The sequence below is a fragment of the Ambystoma mexicanum genome, chromosome 1p (assembly GCF_040938575.1).
Source record: "Ambystoma mexicanum isolate Mex_15411 chromosome 1p, UKY_AmexF1_1, whole genome shotgun sequence".
Classification (NCBI taxonomy): Eukaryota; Metazoa; Chordata; class Amphibia; order Caudata; family Ambystomatidae; genus Ambystoma; species Ambystoma mexicanum.
This window is the reverse complement of record NC_090921.1, coordinates 1025088678-1025103920: the sequence shown is the minus strand read 5'-3', so window position 1 is coordinate 1025103920 and position 15243 is coordinate 1025088678. Positions and strand designations below refer to the sequence as shown.

General features: G+C 41.5%; 5 non-coding genes across 5 annotated transcripts; all 5 read left to right on the top strand.

Moving 5' to 3' along the window:
- The first annotated feature begins 3121 nt into the window (after window positions 1-3121).
- On the top strand, window positions 3122-3207 carry TRNAY-GUA (transfer RNA tyrosine (anticodon GUA)). Its single transcript is given in 2 exon segments — window positions 3122-3158; window positions 3172-3207. It is a non-coding gene; the product is annotated as a tRNA-Tyr (tRNA).
- Window positions 3208-6994: 3787 nt separating this feature from the next.
- TRNAY-GUA (transfer RNA tyrosine (anticodon GUA)) lies at window positions 6995-7080 on the top strand. Its single transcript is given in 2 exon segments — window positions 6995-7031; window positions 7045-7080. It is a non-coding gene; the product is annotated as a tRNA-Tyr (tRNA).
- A 559-nt stretch (window positions 7081-7639) lies between these two features.
- TRNAY-GUA (transfer RNA tyrosine (anticodon GUA)) lies at window positions 7640-7725 on the top strand. The gene is given in 2 exon segments: window positions 7640-7676; window positions 7690-7725. It is a non-coding gene; the product is annotated as a tRNA-Tyr (tRNA).
- Window positions 7726-12158: 4433 nt separating this feature from the next.
- TRNAY-GUA (transfer RNA tyrosine (anticodon GUA)) lies at window positions 12159-12244 on the top strand. The gene is given in 2 exon segments: window positions 12159-12195; window positions 12209-12244. It is a non-coding gene; the product is annotated as a tRNA-Tyr (tRNA).
- Window positions 12245-14095: 1851 nt separating this feature from the next.
- On the top strand, window positions 14096-14181 carry TRNAY-GUA (transfer RNA tyrosine (anticodon GUA)). The gene is given in 2 exon segments: window positions 14096-14132; window positions 14146-14181. It is a non-coding gene; the product is annotated as a tRNA-Tyr (tRNA).
- The last annotated feature ends 1062 nt before the right edge of the window (window positions 14182-15243 follow it).

Below are 15243 nucleotides of genomic sequence, written 5' to 3'. Positions count from 1 at the left end.
ATTGAATACTTGGAAAGTAAAATACTTGGAAAGTAAAATAACAGATAATTTATAATTATATTATATTTCATCACTGAAAATAGATGCCTTTTGCTTTGAGGCTGTGGCCACGTTATTTTTCTGTCCAACACGAATCTTCATTGGTTTCCTGTCAGGTGTTTTGGATCCCCATCTCTTGCTATGAACTGGCAAAACAGCAGAATCCCCTTGACAATCTTGATTTCTCAAGGGAAATGAGAGAACACTATACACCATCCAAGATATTAAAATATTGTCAAGGCCCAACACGGCTGAATACTCTGAGGAGATGGCCTGTGAGGCGCCGCCTTTCAACTTTTCCCCCTTAGTATGGTGGTCATTAACATGCGGGAGACTGCGGAGGGGGTCATTTTTTTAATTGGGAACTGATGTGCTTTTACTCAATTCGGGAACCTCACAAGCCAAATTTGTAGTATTTTGCACGAATTGCAAGAGATGTTTACAAGTCGACGGTTGAAGTGGAAGCTCGTATTGAGTTTGCTAGAGAACGATTTGCCAAGCCTTCGATAGCTCAGTTGGTAGAGCGTGGGACTGTAGTGGTAAAACAGGCATCCTTAGGTCGCTGTTTCAAATCCGGCTCGAAGGACTTTTGCCAAATGCACATTGTATTGAATACTTGGAAAGTAAAATACTTGGAAAGTAAAATAACAGACAATTTATAATTATATTATATTTCATCACTGAAAATAGATGCCTTTTGCTTTGAGGCTGTGGCCACGTTATTTTTCTGTCCGACACCAATCTTCGTTGGTTTCCTGTGAGGTATTTTGGATCCCCATCTCTTGCTATGAACTGACAAAACAGCAGAATCCCCTTGACAATCTTGATTTCTCAAGGGAAATGGGAGAACACTATACACCATCCAAGATATTAAAATATTGTCAAGGCCGAACACTGATGAATACTCTGAGGAGATGGCCTGTGAGGCGCCGCCTTTCAACTTTTCCTCCTTTGTATGGTGGTCAGTAACATGCGGGACACTGCGGAGGGGGTCATTTTTTTAATTGTGAACTGATGTGCTTTTACTCAAATCGGGAACCTCACAAGCCAAATTTGTAGTATTTTGCACGAATTGCAAGAGATGTTTGAATGTCGACGGTTGAAGTGGAAGCTCGTATTGAGCTTGCTAGAGACTGATTTGCCAAGCCTTCAATAGCTCAGTTGGTAGAGCGGGGGACTGTAGTGGTAAAACAGGCATCCTTAGGTCGCTGGTTCAAATCCGGCTCAAAGGACTTTTGCCAAATGCACATTTTATTGAATACTTGGAAAGTAAAATACTTGGAAAGTAAAATAACAGACAATTTATAATTATATTATATTTCATCACTGAAAATAGATGCCTTTTGCTTTGAGGCTGTGGCCACGTTATTTTTCTGTCCAACACGAATCTTCATTGGTTTCCTGTCAGGTGTTTTTGATCCCCATCTCTTGCTATGAACTGGCAAAACAGCAGAATCCCCTTGACAATCTTGATTTCTCAAGGGAAATGAGAGAACACTATACACCATCCAAGATATTAAAATATTGTCAAGGCCCAACAGGGCTGAATACTCTGAGGATATGGCCTGTGAGGCGCCGCCTTTCAACTTTTCCCCCTTAGTATGGTGGTCAGTAACATGCGGGCGACTGCGGAGGGGGCCATTTTTTTAATTGTGAACTGATGTGCTTTTACTCAATTCGGGAACCTCACAAGCCAAATTTGTAGTATTTTGCACGAATTGCAAGAGATGTTTACAAGTCGACGGTTGAAGTGGAAGCTCGTATTGAGTTTGCTAGAGTTGATTTGTCATGCCTTTGATAGCTCAGTTGGTAGAGCGGAGGACTGTAGTGGTAAAACAGGCATCCGTAGGTCGCTGGTTCAAATCGGCTCAAAGGACTTTTGCCAAATGCACATTTTATTGAATACTTGGAAAGTAAAATACTTGGAAAGTAAAATAACAGACAATTTATAATTATATTATATTTCATCACTGAAAATAGATGCCTTTTGCTTTGAGGCTGTGGCCACGTTATTTTTCTGTCCAACACGAATCTTCATTGGTTTCCTGTCAGGTGTTTTGGATCCCCATCTCTTGCTATGAACTGGCAAAACAGCAGAATCCCCTTGACAATCTTGATTTCTCAAGGGAAATGAGAGAACACTATACACCATCCAAGATATTAAAATATTGTCAAGGCCCAACACGGCTGAATACTCTGAGGAGATGGCCTGTGAGGCGCCGCCTTTCAACTTTTCCCCCTTAGTATGGTGGTCATTAACATGCAGGAGACTGCGGAGGGGGTCATTTTTTTAATTGGGAACTGATGTGCTTTTACTCAATTCGGGAACCTCACAAGCCAAATTTGTAGTATTTTGCACGAATTGCAAGAGATGTTTACAAGTCGACGGTTGAAGTGGAAGCTCGTATTGAGTTTTCTAGAGATTGATTTGCCAAGCCTTCGAAAGCTCAGTTGGTAGAGCGGAGGACTGTAGTGGTAAAACAGGCATCCTTAGGTCGCTGGTTCAAATCCGGCTCAAAGGACTTTTGCCAAATGCAAATTTTATTGAATACTTGGAAAGTGAAATACTTGGAAAATAAAATAACAGACAATTTATAATTATATTATATTTCATCACTGAAAATAGATGCCTTTTGCTTTGAGGCTGTGGCCACGTTATGTTTCTGTCCAACACCAATCTTCATTGGTTGCCTGTGAGGTGTTTCGGATCCCCATCTCTTGCTATGAACTGGCAAAACAGCAGAATCCCCTTGACAATCTTGATTTCTCAAGGGAAATGGGAGAACACTATGCACCATCCAAGATATTAAAATATGGTCAAGGCCGAACACTGATGAATACTCTGAGGAGATGGCCTGTGAGGCGCCGCCTTTCAACTTTTCCTCCTTTGTATGGTGGTCAGTAACATGCGGGACACTGCGGAGGGGGTCATTTTTTTAATTGTGAACTGATGTGCTTTTACTCAATTCGGGAACCTCACAAGCCAAATTTGTAGTATTTTGCACGAATTGCAAGAGATGTTTGAATGTGGACGGTTGAAGTAGAAGCTCGTATTGAGCTTGCTAGAGACTGATTTGCCAAGCCTTCGATAGCTCAGTTGGTAGAGCGGAGGACTGTAGTGGTAAAACAGGCATCCTTAGGTCGCTGGTTCAAATCCGGCTCGGAGGACTTTTGCCAAATGCACATTTTATTGAATACTTGGAAAGTAAAATACTTGGAAAGTAAAATAACAGACAATTTATAATTATATTATATTTCATCACTGAAAATAGATGCCTTTTGCTTTGAGGCTGTGACCACGTTATTTTTCTGTCCAACACGAATCTTCATTGGTTTCCTGTGAGGTGTTTTGGATCCCCATCTCTTGCTATGAACTGGCAAAACAGCAGAATCCCCTTGACAATCTTGATTTCTCAAGAGAAATGAGAGAACACTATACACCATCCAAGATATTAAAATATTGTCAAGGCCCAACGCGGCTGAATACTCTGAGGAGATGGCCTGTGAGGTGCCGCCTTTCAACTTTTCCCCCTTAGTATGGTGGTCAGTAACATGCGGGCGACTGCGGAGGGGGTCATTTTTTTAATTGTGAACTGATGTGCTTTTACTCAATTCGGGAACCTCACAAGCCAAATTTGTAGTATTTTGCACGAATTGCAAGAGATGTTTACAAGTCGACGGTTGAAGTGGAAGCTCGTATTGAGTTTGCTAGAGTTGATTTGCCAAGCCTTCGAAAGCTCAGTTGGTAGAGCGGAGGACTGTAGTGGTAAAACAGGCATCCTTAGGTTGCTGGTTCAAATCCGGCTCGAAGGACTTCTGCCAAATGCAAATTTTATTGAATACTTGGAAAGTAAAATACTTGGAAAATAAAATAACAGACAATTTATAATTATATTATATTTCATCACTGAAAATAGATGCCTTTTGCTTTGAGGCTGTGGCCACGTTATGTTTCTGTCCAACACCAATCTTCATTGGTTGCCTGTGAGGTGTTTCGGATCCCCATCTCTTGCTATGAACTGGCAAAACAGCAGAATCCCCTTGACAATCTTGATTTCTCAAGGGAAATGAGAGAACAGCATACACCATCCAAGATATTAAAATATTGTCAAGGCCCAACACGGCTGAATACTCTGAGGAGATGGCCTGTGAGGCGCCACCTTTCAACTTTTCCCCCTTAGTATGTTGGTCAGTAACATGCGGGAGACTGCGGAGGGGGTCATTTTTTTAATTGGGAACTGATGTGCTTTTACTCAATTCGGGAACGTCACAAGCCAAATTTGTAGTATTTTGCACGAATTGCAAGAGATGTTTACAAGTCGAAGGTTGAAGTGGAAGCTCGTATTGAGTTTGCTAGAGATTGGTTTGCCAAGCCTTCGAAAGCTCAGTTGGTAGAGCGGAGGACTGTAGTGGTAAAACAGGCATCCTTAGGTCGCTGGTTCAAATCCGGCTCGAAGGACTTTTGCCAAATGCAAATTTTATTGAATACTTGGAAAGTGAAATACTTGGAAAGTAAAATAACAGACAATTTATAATTATATTATATTTCATCACTGAAAATAGATGCCTTTTGCTTTGAGGCTGTGGCCACGTTATGTTTCTGTCCAACACCAATCTTCATTGGTTGCCTGTGAGGTGTTTCGGATCCCCATCTCTTGCTATGAACTGGCAAAACAGCAGAATCCCCTTGACAATCTTGATTTCTCAAGGGAAATGGGAGAACACTATACACCATCCAAGATATTAAAATATTGTCAAGGCCCAACGCGGCTGAATACTCTGAGGAGATGGCCTGTGAGGTGCCGCCTTTCAACTTTTCCCCCTTAGTATGGTGGTCAGTAACATGCGGGCGACTGCGGAGGGGGTCATTTTTTTAATTGTGAACTGATGTGCTTTTACTCAATTCGGGAACCTCACAAGCCAAATTTGTAGTATTTTGCACGAATTGCAAGAGATGTTTACAAGTCGACGGTTGAAGTGGAAGCTCGTATTGAGTTTGCTAGAGTTGATTTGCCAAGCCTTCGAAAGCTCAGTTGGTAGAGCGGAGGACTGTAGTGGTAAAACAGGCATCCTTAGGTTGCTGGTTCAAATCCGGCTCGAAGGACTTCTGCCAAATGCAAATTTTATTGAATACTTGGAAAGTAAAATACTTGGAAAATAAAATAACAGACAATTTATAATTATATTATATTTCATCACTGAAAATAGATGCCTTTTGCTTTGAGGCTGTGGCCACGTTATGTTTCTGTCCAACACCAATCTTCATTGGTTGCCTGTGAGGTGTTTCGGATCCCCATCTCTTGCTATGAACTGGCAAAACAGCAGAATCCCCTTGACAATCTTGATTTCTCAAGGGAAATGAGAGAACAGCATACACCATCCAAGATATTAAAATATTGTCAAGGCCCAACACGGCTGAATACTCTGAGGAGATGGCCTGTGAGGCGCCACCTTTCAACTTTTCCCCCTTAGTATGTTGGTCAGTAACATGCGGGAGACTGCGGAGGGGGTCATTTTTTTAATTGGGAACTGATGTGCTTTTACTCAATTCGGGAACGTCACAAGCCAAATTTGTAGTATTTTGCACGAATTGCAAGAGATGTTTACAAGTCGAAGGTTGAAGTGGAAGCTCGTATTGAGTTTGCTAGAGATTGGTTTGCCAAGCCTTCGAAAGCTCAGTTGGTAGAGCGGAGGACTGTAGTGGTAAAACAGGCATCCTTAGGTCGCTGGTTCAAATCCGGCTCGAAGGACTTTTGCCAAATGCAAATTTTATTGAATACTTGGAAAGTGAAATACTTGGAAAGTAAAATAACAGACAATTTATAATTATATTATATTTCATCACTGAAAATAGATGCCTTTTGCTTTGAGGCTGTGGCCACGTTATGTTTCTGTCCAACACCAATCTTCATTGGTTGCCTGTGAGGTGTTTCGGATCCCCATCTCTTGCTATGAACTGGCAAAACAGCAGAATCCCCTTGACAATCTTGATTTCTCAAGGGAAATGGGAGAACACTATACACCATCCAAGATATTAAAATATTGTCAAGGCCGAACACTGATGAATACTCTGAGGAGATGGCCTGTGAGGCGCCGCTTTTCAACTTTTCCTCCTTTGTATGGTGGTCAGTAACATGCGGGAGACTGCGGAGGGGGTCATTTTTTTAATTGTGAACTGATGTGCTTTTACTCAATTCGGGAACCTCACAAGCCAAATTTGTAGTATTTTGCACGAATTGCAAGAGATGTTTGAATGTGGACGGTTGAAGTAGAAGCTCGTATTGAGCTTGCTAGAGACTGATTTGCCAAGCCTTGGATAGCTCAGTTGATAGAGCGGAGGACTGTAGTGGTAAAACAGGCATCCTTAGGTCGCTGGTTCAAATCCGGCTCGAAGGACTTTTGCCAAATGCACATTTTATTGAATACTTGGAAAGTAAAATACTTGGAAAGTAAAATAACAGACAATTTATAATTATATTATATTTCATCACTGAAAATAGATGCCTTTTGCTTTGAGGCTGTGACCACGTTATTTTTCTGTCCAACACGAATCTTCATTGGTTTCCTGTGAGGTGTTTTGGATCCCCATCTCTTGCTATGAACTGGCAAAACAGCAGAATCCCCTTGACAATCTTGATTTCTCAAGAGAAATGAGAGAACACTATACACCATCCAAGATATTAAAATATTGTCAAGGCCCAACGCGGCTGAATACTCTGAGGAGATGGCCTGTGAGGTGCCGCCTTTCAACTTTTCCCCCTTAGTATGGTGGTCAGTAACATGCGGGCGACTGCGGAGGGGGTCATTTTTTTAATTGTGAACTGATGTGCTTTTACTCAATTCGGGAACCTCACAAGCCAAATTTGTAGTATTTTGCACGAATTGCAAGAGATGTTTACAAGTCGACGGTTGAAGTGGAAGCTCGTATTGAGTTTGCTAGAGTTGATTTGCCAAGCCTTTGATAGCTCAGTTGGTAGAGCGGAGGACTGTAGTGGTAAAACAGGCATCCTTAGGTCGCTGGTTCAAATCCGGCTCAAAGGACTTTTGCCAAATGCACATTTTATTGAATACTTGGAAAGTAAAATACTTGGAAAGTAAAATAACAGATAATTTATAATTATATAATATTTCATCACTGAAAATAGATGCCTTTTGCTTTGAGGCTGTGGCCACGTTATTTTTCTGTCCAACACGAATCTTCATTGGTTTCCTGTCAGGTGTTTTGGATCCCCATCTCTTGCTATGAACTGGCAAAACAGCAGAATCCCCTTGACAATCTTGATTTCTCAAGGGAAATGAGAGAACACTATACACCATCCAAGATATTAAAATATTGTCAAGGCCCAACACGGCTGAATACTCTGAGGAGATGGCCTGTGAGGCGCCGCCTTTCAACTTTTCCCCCTTAGTATGGTGGTCATTAACATGCGGGAGACTGCGGAGGGGGTCATTTTTTTAATTGGGAACTGATGTGCTTTTACTCAATTCGGGAACCTCACAAGCCAAATTTGTAGTATTTTGCACGAATTGCAAGAGATGTTTACAAGTCGACGGTTGAAGTGGAAGCTCGTATTGAGTTTGCTAGAGTTGATTTGCCAAGCCTTTGATAGCTCAGTTGGTAGAGCGGAGGACTGTAGTGGTAAAACAGGCATCCTTAGGTCGCTGGTTCAAATCCGGCTCAAAGGACTTTTGCCAAATGCACATTTTATTGAATACTTGGAAAGTAAAATACTTGGAAAGTAAAATAACAGATAATTTATAATTATATTATATTTCATCACTGAAAATAGATGCCTTTTGCTTTGAGGCTGTGGCCACGTTATTTTTCTGTCCAACACGAATCTTCATTGGTTTCCTGTCAGGTGTTTTGGATCCCCATCTCTTGCTATGAACTGGCAAAACAGCAGAATCCCCTTGACAATCTTGATTTCTCAAGGGAAATGAGAGAACACTATACACCATCCAAGATATTAAAATATTGTCAAGGCCCAACACGGCTGAATACTCTGAGGAGATGGCCTGTGAGGCGCCGCCTTTCAACTTTTCCCCCTTAGTATGGTGGTCATTAACATGCGGGAGACTGCGGAGGGGGTCATTTTTTTAATTGGGAACTGATGTGCTTTTACTCAATTCGGGAACCTCACAAGCCAAATTTGTAGTATTTTGCACGAATTGCAAGAGATGTTTACAAGTCGACGGTTGAAGTGGAAGCTCGTATTGAGTTTGCTAGAGAACGATTTGCCAAGCCTTCGATAGCTCAGTTGGTAGAGCGTGGGACTGTAGTGGTAAAACAGGCATCCTTAGGTCGCTGTTTCAAATCCGGCTCGAAGGACTTTTGCCAAATGCACATTGTATTGAATACTTGGAAAGTAAAATACTTGGAAAGTAAAATAACAGACAATTTATAATTATATTATATTTCATCACTGAAAATAGATGCCTTTTGCTTTGAGGCTGTGGCCACGTTATTTTTCTGTCCGACACCAATCTTCGTTGGTTTCCTGTGAGGTATTTTGGATCCCCATCTCTTGCTATGAACTGACAAAACAGCAGAATCCCCTTGACAATCTTGATTTCTCAAGGGAAATGGGAGAACACTATACACCATCCAAGATATTAAAATATTGTCAAGGCCGAACACTGATGAATACTCTGAGGAGATGGCCTGTGAGGCGCCGCCTTTCAACTTTTCCTCCTTTGTATGGTGGTCAGTAACATGCGGGACACTGCGGAGGGGGTCATTTTTTTAATTGTGAACTGATGTGCTTTTACTCAATTCGGGAACCTCACAAGCCAAATTTGTAGTATTTTGCACGAATTGCAAGAGATGTTTGAATGTCGACGGTTGAAGTGGAAGCTCGTATTGAGCTTGCTAGAGACTGATTTGCCAAGCCTTCGATAGCTAAGTTGGTAGAGCGGAGGACTGTAGTGGTAAAACAGGCATCCTTAGGTCGCTGGTTCAAATCCGGCTCAAAGGACTTTTGCCAAATGCACATTTTATTGAATACTTGGAAAGTAAAATACTTGGAAAGTAAAATAACAGACAATTTATAATTATATTATATTTCATCACTGAAAATAGATGCCTTTTGCTTTGAGGCTGTGGCCACGTTATTTTTCTGTCCAACACGAATCTTCATTGGTTTCCTGTCAGGTGTTTTTGATCCCCATCTCTTGCTATGAACTGGCAAAACAGCAGAATCCCCTTGACAATCTTGATTTCTCAAGGGAAATGAGAGAACACTATACACCATCCAAGATATTAAAATATTGTCAAGGCCCAACAGGGCTGAATACTCTGAGGAGATGGCCTGTGAGGCGCCGCCTTTCAACTTTTCCCCCTTAGTATGGTGGTCAGTAACATGCGGGCGACTGCGGAGGGGGTCATTTTTTAAATTGTGAACTGATGTGCTTTTACTCAATTCGGGAACCTCACAAGCCAAATTTGTAGTATTTTGCACGAATTGCAAGAGATGTTTACAAGTCGACGGTTGAAGTGGAAGCTCGTATTGAGTTTGCTAGAGTTCATTTGTCATGCCTTTGATAGCTCAGTTGGTAGAGCGGAGGACTGTAGTGGTAAAACAGGCATCCGTAGGTCGCTGGTTCAAATCCGGCTCAAAGGACTTTTGCCAAATGCACATTTTATTGAATACTTGGAAAGTAAAATACTTGGAAAGTAAAATAACAGACAATTTATAATTATATTATATTTCATCACTGAAAATAGATGCCTTTTGCTTTGAGGCTGTGGCCACGTTATTTTTCTGTCCAACACGAATCTTCATTGGTTTCCTGTCAGGTGTTTTGGATCCCCATCTCTTGCTATGAACTGGCAAAACAGCAGAATCCCCTTGACAATCTTGATTTCTCAAGGGAAATGAGAGAACACTATACACCATCCAAGATATTAAAATATTGTCAAGGCCCAACACGGCTGAATACTCTGAGGAGATGGCCTGTGAGGCGCCGCCTTTCAACTTTTCCCCCTTAGTATGGTGGTCATTAACATGCGGGAGACTGCGGAGGGGGTCATTTTTTTAATTGGGAACTGATGTGCTTTTACTCAATTCGGGAACCTCACAAGCCAAATTTGTAGTATTTTGCACGAATTGCAAGAGATGTTTACAAGTCGACGGTTGAAGTGGAAGCTCGTATTGAGTTTGCTAGAGATTGATTTGCCAAGCCTTCGAAAGCTCAGTTGGTAGAGCGGAGGACTGTAGTGGTAAAACAGGCATCCTTAGGTCGCTGGTTCAAATCCGGCTCAAAGGACTTTTGCCAAATGCAAATTTTATTGAATACTTGGAAAGTGAAATACTTGGAAAATAAAATAACAGACAATTTATAATTATATTATATTTCATCACTGAAAATAGATGCCTTTTGCTTTGAGGCTGTGGCCACGTTATGTTTCTGTCCAACACCAATCTTCATTGGTTGCCTGTGAGGTGTTTCGGATCCCCATCTCTTGCTATGAACTGGCAAAACAGCAGAATCCCCTTGACAATCTTGATTTCTCAAGGGAAATGAGAGAACACTATACACCATCCAAGATATTAAAATATTGTCAAGGCCCAACAGGGCTGAATACTCTGAGGAGATGGCCTGTGAGGCGCCGCCTTTCAACTTTTCCCCCTTAGTATGGTGGTCAGTAACATGCGGGCGACTGCGGAGGGGGTCATTTTTTTAATTGTGAACTGATGTGCTTTTACTCAATTCGGGAACCTCACAAGCCAAATTTGTAGTATTTTGCACGAATTGCAAGAGATGTTTACAAGTCGACGGTTGAAGTGGAAGCTCGTATTGAGTTTGCTAGAGTTGATTTGTCATGCCTTTGATAGCTCAGTTGGTAGAGCGGGGGACTGTAGTGGTAAAACAGGCATCCGTAGGTCGCTGGTTCAAATCCGGCTCAAAGGACTTTTGCCAAATGCACATTTTATTGAATACTTGGAAAGTAAAATACTTGGAAAGTAAAACAACAGACAATTTATAATTATATTATATTTCATCACTGAAAATAGATGCCTTTTGCTTTGAGGCTGTGGCCACGTTATTTTTCTGTCCAACACAAATCTTCATTGGTTTCCTGTCAGGTGTTTTGGATCCCCATCTCTTGCTATGAACTGGCAAAACAGCAGAATCCCCTTGACAATCTTGATTTCTCAAGGGAAATGAGAGAACACTATACACCATCCAAGATATTAAAATATTGTCAAGGCCCAACACGGCTGAATACTCTGAGGAGATGGCCTGTGAGGCGCCGCCTTTCAACTTTTCCCCCTTAGTATGGTGGTCATTAACATGCGGGAGACTGCGGAGGGGGTCATTTTTTTAATTGGGAACTGATGTGCTTTTACTCAATTCGGGAACCTCACAAGCCAAATTTGTAGTATTTTGCACGAATTGCAAGAGATGTTTACAAGTCGAAGGTTGAAGTGGAAGCTCGTATTGAGTTTGCTAGAGAACGATTTGCCAAGCCTTCGATAGCTCAGTTGGTAGAGCGTGGGACTGTAGTGGTAAAACAGGCATCCTTAGGTCGCTGTTTCAAATCCGGCTCGAAGGACTTTTGCCAAATGCACATTGTATTGAATACTTGGAAAGTAAAATACTTGGAAAGTAAAATAACAGACAATTTATAATTATATTATATTTCATCACTGAAAATAGATGCCTTTTGCTTTGAGGCTGTGGCCACGTTATTTTTCTGTCCGACACCAATCTTCGTTGGTTTCCTGTGAGGTATTTTGGATCCCCATCTCTTGCTATGAACTGACAAAACAGCAGAATCCCCTTGACAATCTTGATTTCTCAAGGGAAATGGGAGAACACTATACACCATCCAAGATATTAAAATATTGTCAAGGCCCAACACGGCTGAATACTCTGAGGAGATGGCCTGTGAGGCGCCGCCTTTCAACTTTTCCCCCTTAGTATGGTGGTCATTAACATGCGGGAGACTGCGGAGGGGGTCATTTTTTTAATTGGGAACTGATGTGCTTTTACTCAATTCGGGAACCTCACAAGCCAAATTTGTAGTATTTTGCACAAATTGCAAGAGATGTTTACAAGTCGACGGTTGAAGTGGAAGCTCGTATTGAGTTTGCTAGAGTTGATTTGCCAAGCCTTTGATAGCTCAGTTGGTAGAGCGGAGGACTGTAGTGGTAAAACAGGCATCCTTAGGTCGCTGGTTCAAATCCGGCTCAAAGGACTTTTGCCAAATGCACATTTTATTGAATACTTGGAAAGTAAAATACTTGGAAAGTCAAATAACAGATAATTTATAATTATATTATATTTCATCACTGAAAATAGATGCCTTTTGCTTTGAGGCTGTGGCCACGTTATTTTTCTGTCCAACACGAATCTTAATTGGTTTCCTGTCAGGTGTTTTGGATCCCCATCTCTTGCTATGAACTGGCAAAACAGCAGAATCCCCTTGACAATCTTGATTTCTCAAGGGAAATGAGAGAACACTATACACCATCCAAGATATTAAAATATTGTCAAGGCCCAACACGGCTGAATACTCTGAGGAGATGGCCTGTGAGGCGCCGCCTTTCAACTTTTCCCCCTTAGTATGGTGGTCATTAACATGCGGGAGACTGCGGAGGGGGTCATTTTTTTAATTGGGAACTGATGTGCTTTTACTCAATTCGGGAACCTCACAAGCCAAATTTGTAGTATTTTGCACGAATTGCAAGAGATGTTTACAAGTCGACGGTTGAAGTGGAAGCTCGTATTGAGTTTGCTAGAGAACGATTTGCCAAGCCTTCGATAGCTCAGTTGGTAGAGCGTGGGACTGTAGTGGTAAAACAGGCATCCTTAGGTTGCTGTTTCAAATCCGGCTCGAAGGACTTTTGCCAAATGCACATTGTATTGAATACTTGGAAAGTAAAATACTTGGAAAGTAAAATAACAGACAATTTATAATTATATTATATTTCATCACTGAAAATAGATGCCTTTTGCTTTGAGGCTGTGGCCACGTTATTTTTCTGTCCGACACCAATCTTCGTTGGTTTCCTGTGAGGTATTTTGGATCCCCATCTCTTGCTATGAACTGACAAAACAGCAGAATCCCCTTGACAATCTTGATTTCTCAAGGGAAATGGGAGAACACTATACACCATCCAAGATATTAAAATATTGTCAAGGCCGAACACTGATGAATACTCTGAGGAGATGGCCTGTGAGGCGCCGCCTTTCAACTTTTCCTCCTTTGTATGGTGGTCAGTAACATGCGGGACACTGCAGAGGGGGTCATTTTTTTAATTGTGAACTGATGTGCTTTTACTCAATTCGGGAACCTCACAAGCCAAATTTGTAGTATTTTGCACGAATTGCAAGAGATGTTTGAATGTCGACGGTTGAAGTGGAAGCTCGTATTGAGCTTGCTAGAGACTGATTTGCCAAGCCTTCGATAGCTAAGTTGGTAGAGCGGAGGACTGTAGTGGTAAAACAGGCATCCTTAGGTCGCTGGTTCAAATCCGGCTCAAAGGACTTTTGCCAAATGCACATTTTATTGAATACTTGGAAAGTAAAATACTTGGTAAGTAAAATAACAGACAATTTATAATTATATTATATTTCATCACTGAAAATAGATGCCTTTTGCTTTGAGGCTGTGGCCACGTTATTTTTCTGTCCAACACGAATCTTCATTGGTTTCCTGTCAGGTGTTTTGGATCCCCATCTCTTGCTATGAACTGGCAAAACAGCAGAATCCCCTTGACAATCTTGATTTCTCAAGGGAAATGAGAGAACACTATACACCATCCAAGATATTAAAATATTGTCAAGGCCCAACACGGCTGAATACTCTGAGGAGATGGCCTGTGAGGCGCCGCCTTTCAACTTTTCCCCCTTAGTATGGTGGTCATTAACATGCGGGAGACTGCGGAGGGGGTCATTTTTTTAATTGGGAACTGATGTGCTTTTACTCAATTCGGGAACCTCACAAGCCAAATTTGTAGTATTTTGCACGAATTGCAAGAGATGTTTACAAGTCGACGGTTGAAGTGGAAGCTCGTATTGAGTTTGCTAGAGTTGATTTCCCAAGCCTTTGATAGCTCAGTTGGTAGAGCGGAGGACTGTAGTGGTAAAACAGGCATCCTTAGGTCGCTGGTTCAAATCCGGCTCAAAGGACTTTTGCCAAATGCACATTTTATTGAATACTTGGAAAGTAAAATACTTGGAAAGTAAAATAACAGATAATTTATAATTATATTATATTTCATCACTGAAAATAGATGCCTTTTGCTTTGAGGCTGTGGCCACGTTATTTTTCTGTCCAACACGAATCTTCATTGGTTTCCTGTCAGGTGTTTTGGATCCCCATCTCTTGCTATGAACTGGCAAAACAGCAGAATCCCCTTGACAATCTTGATTTCTCAAGGGAAATGAGAGAACACTATACACCATCCAAGATATTAAAATATTGTCAAGGCCCAACACGGCTGAATACTCTGAGGAGATGGCCTGTGAGGCGCCGCCTTTCAACTTTTCCCCCTTAGTATGGTGGTCATTAACATGCGGGAGACTGCGGAGGGGGTCATTTTTTTAATTGGGAACTGATGTGCTTTTACTCAATTCGGGAACCTCACAAGCCAAATTTGTAGTATTTTGCACGAATTGCAAGAGATGTTTACAAGTCGACGGTTGAAGTGGAAGCTCGTATTGAGTTTGCTAGAGAACGATTTGCCAAGCCTTCGATAGCTCAGTTGGTAGAGCGTGGGACTGTAGTGGTAAAACAGGCATCCTTAGGTCGCTGTTTCAAATCCGGCTCGAAGGACTTTTGCCAAATGCACATTGTATTGAATACTTGGAAAGTAAAATACTTGGAAAGTAAAATAACAGACAATTTATAATTATATTATATTTCATCACTGAAAATAGATGCCTTTTGCTTTGAGGCTGTGGCCACGTTATTTTTCTGTCCGACACCAATCTTCGTTGGTTTCCTGTGAGGTATTTTGGATCCCCATCTCTTGCTATGAACTGACAAAACAGCAGAATCCCCTTGACAATCTTGATTTCTCAAGGGAAATGGGAGAACACTATACACCATCCAAGATATTAAAATATTGTCAAGGCCGAACACTGATGAATACTCTGAGGAGATGGCCTGTGAGGCGCCGCCTTTCAACTTTTCCTCCTTTGTATGGTGGTCAGTAACATGCGGGACACTGCGGAGGGGGTCATTTTTTT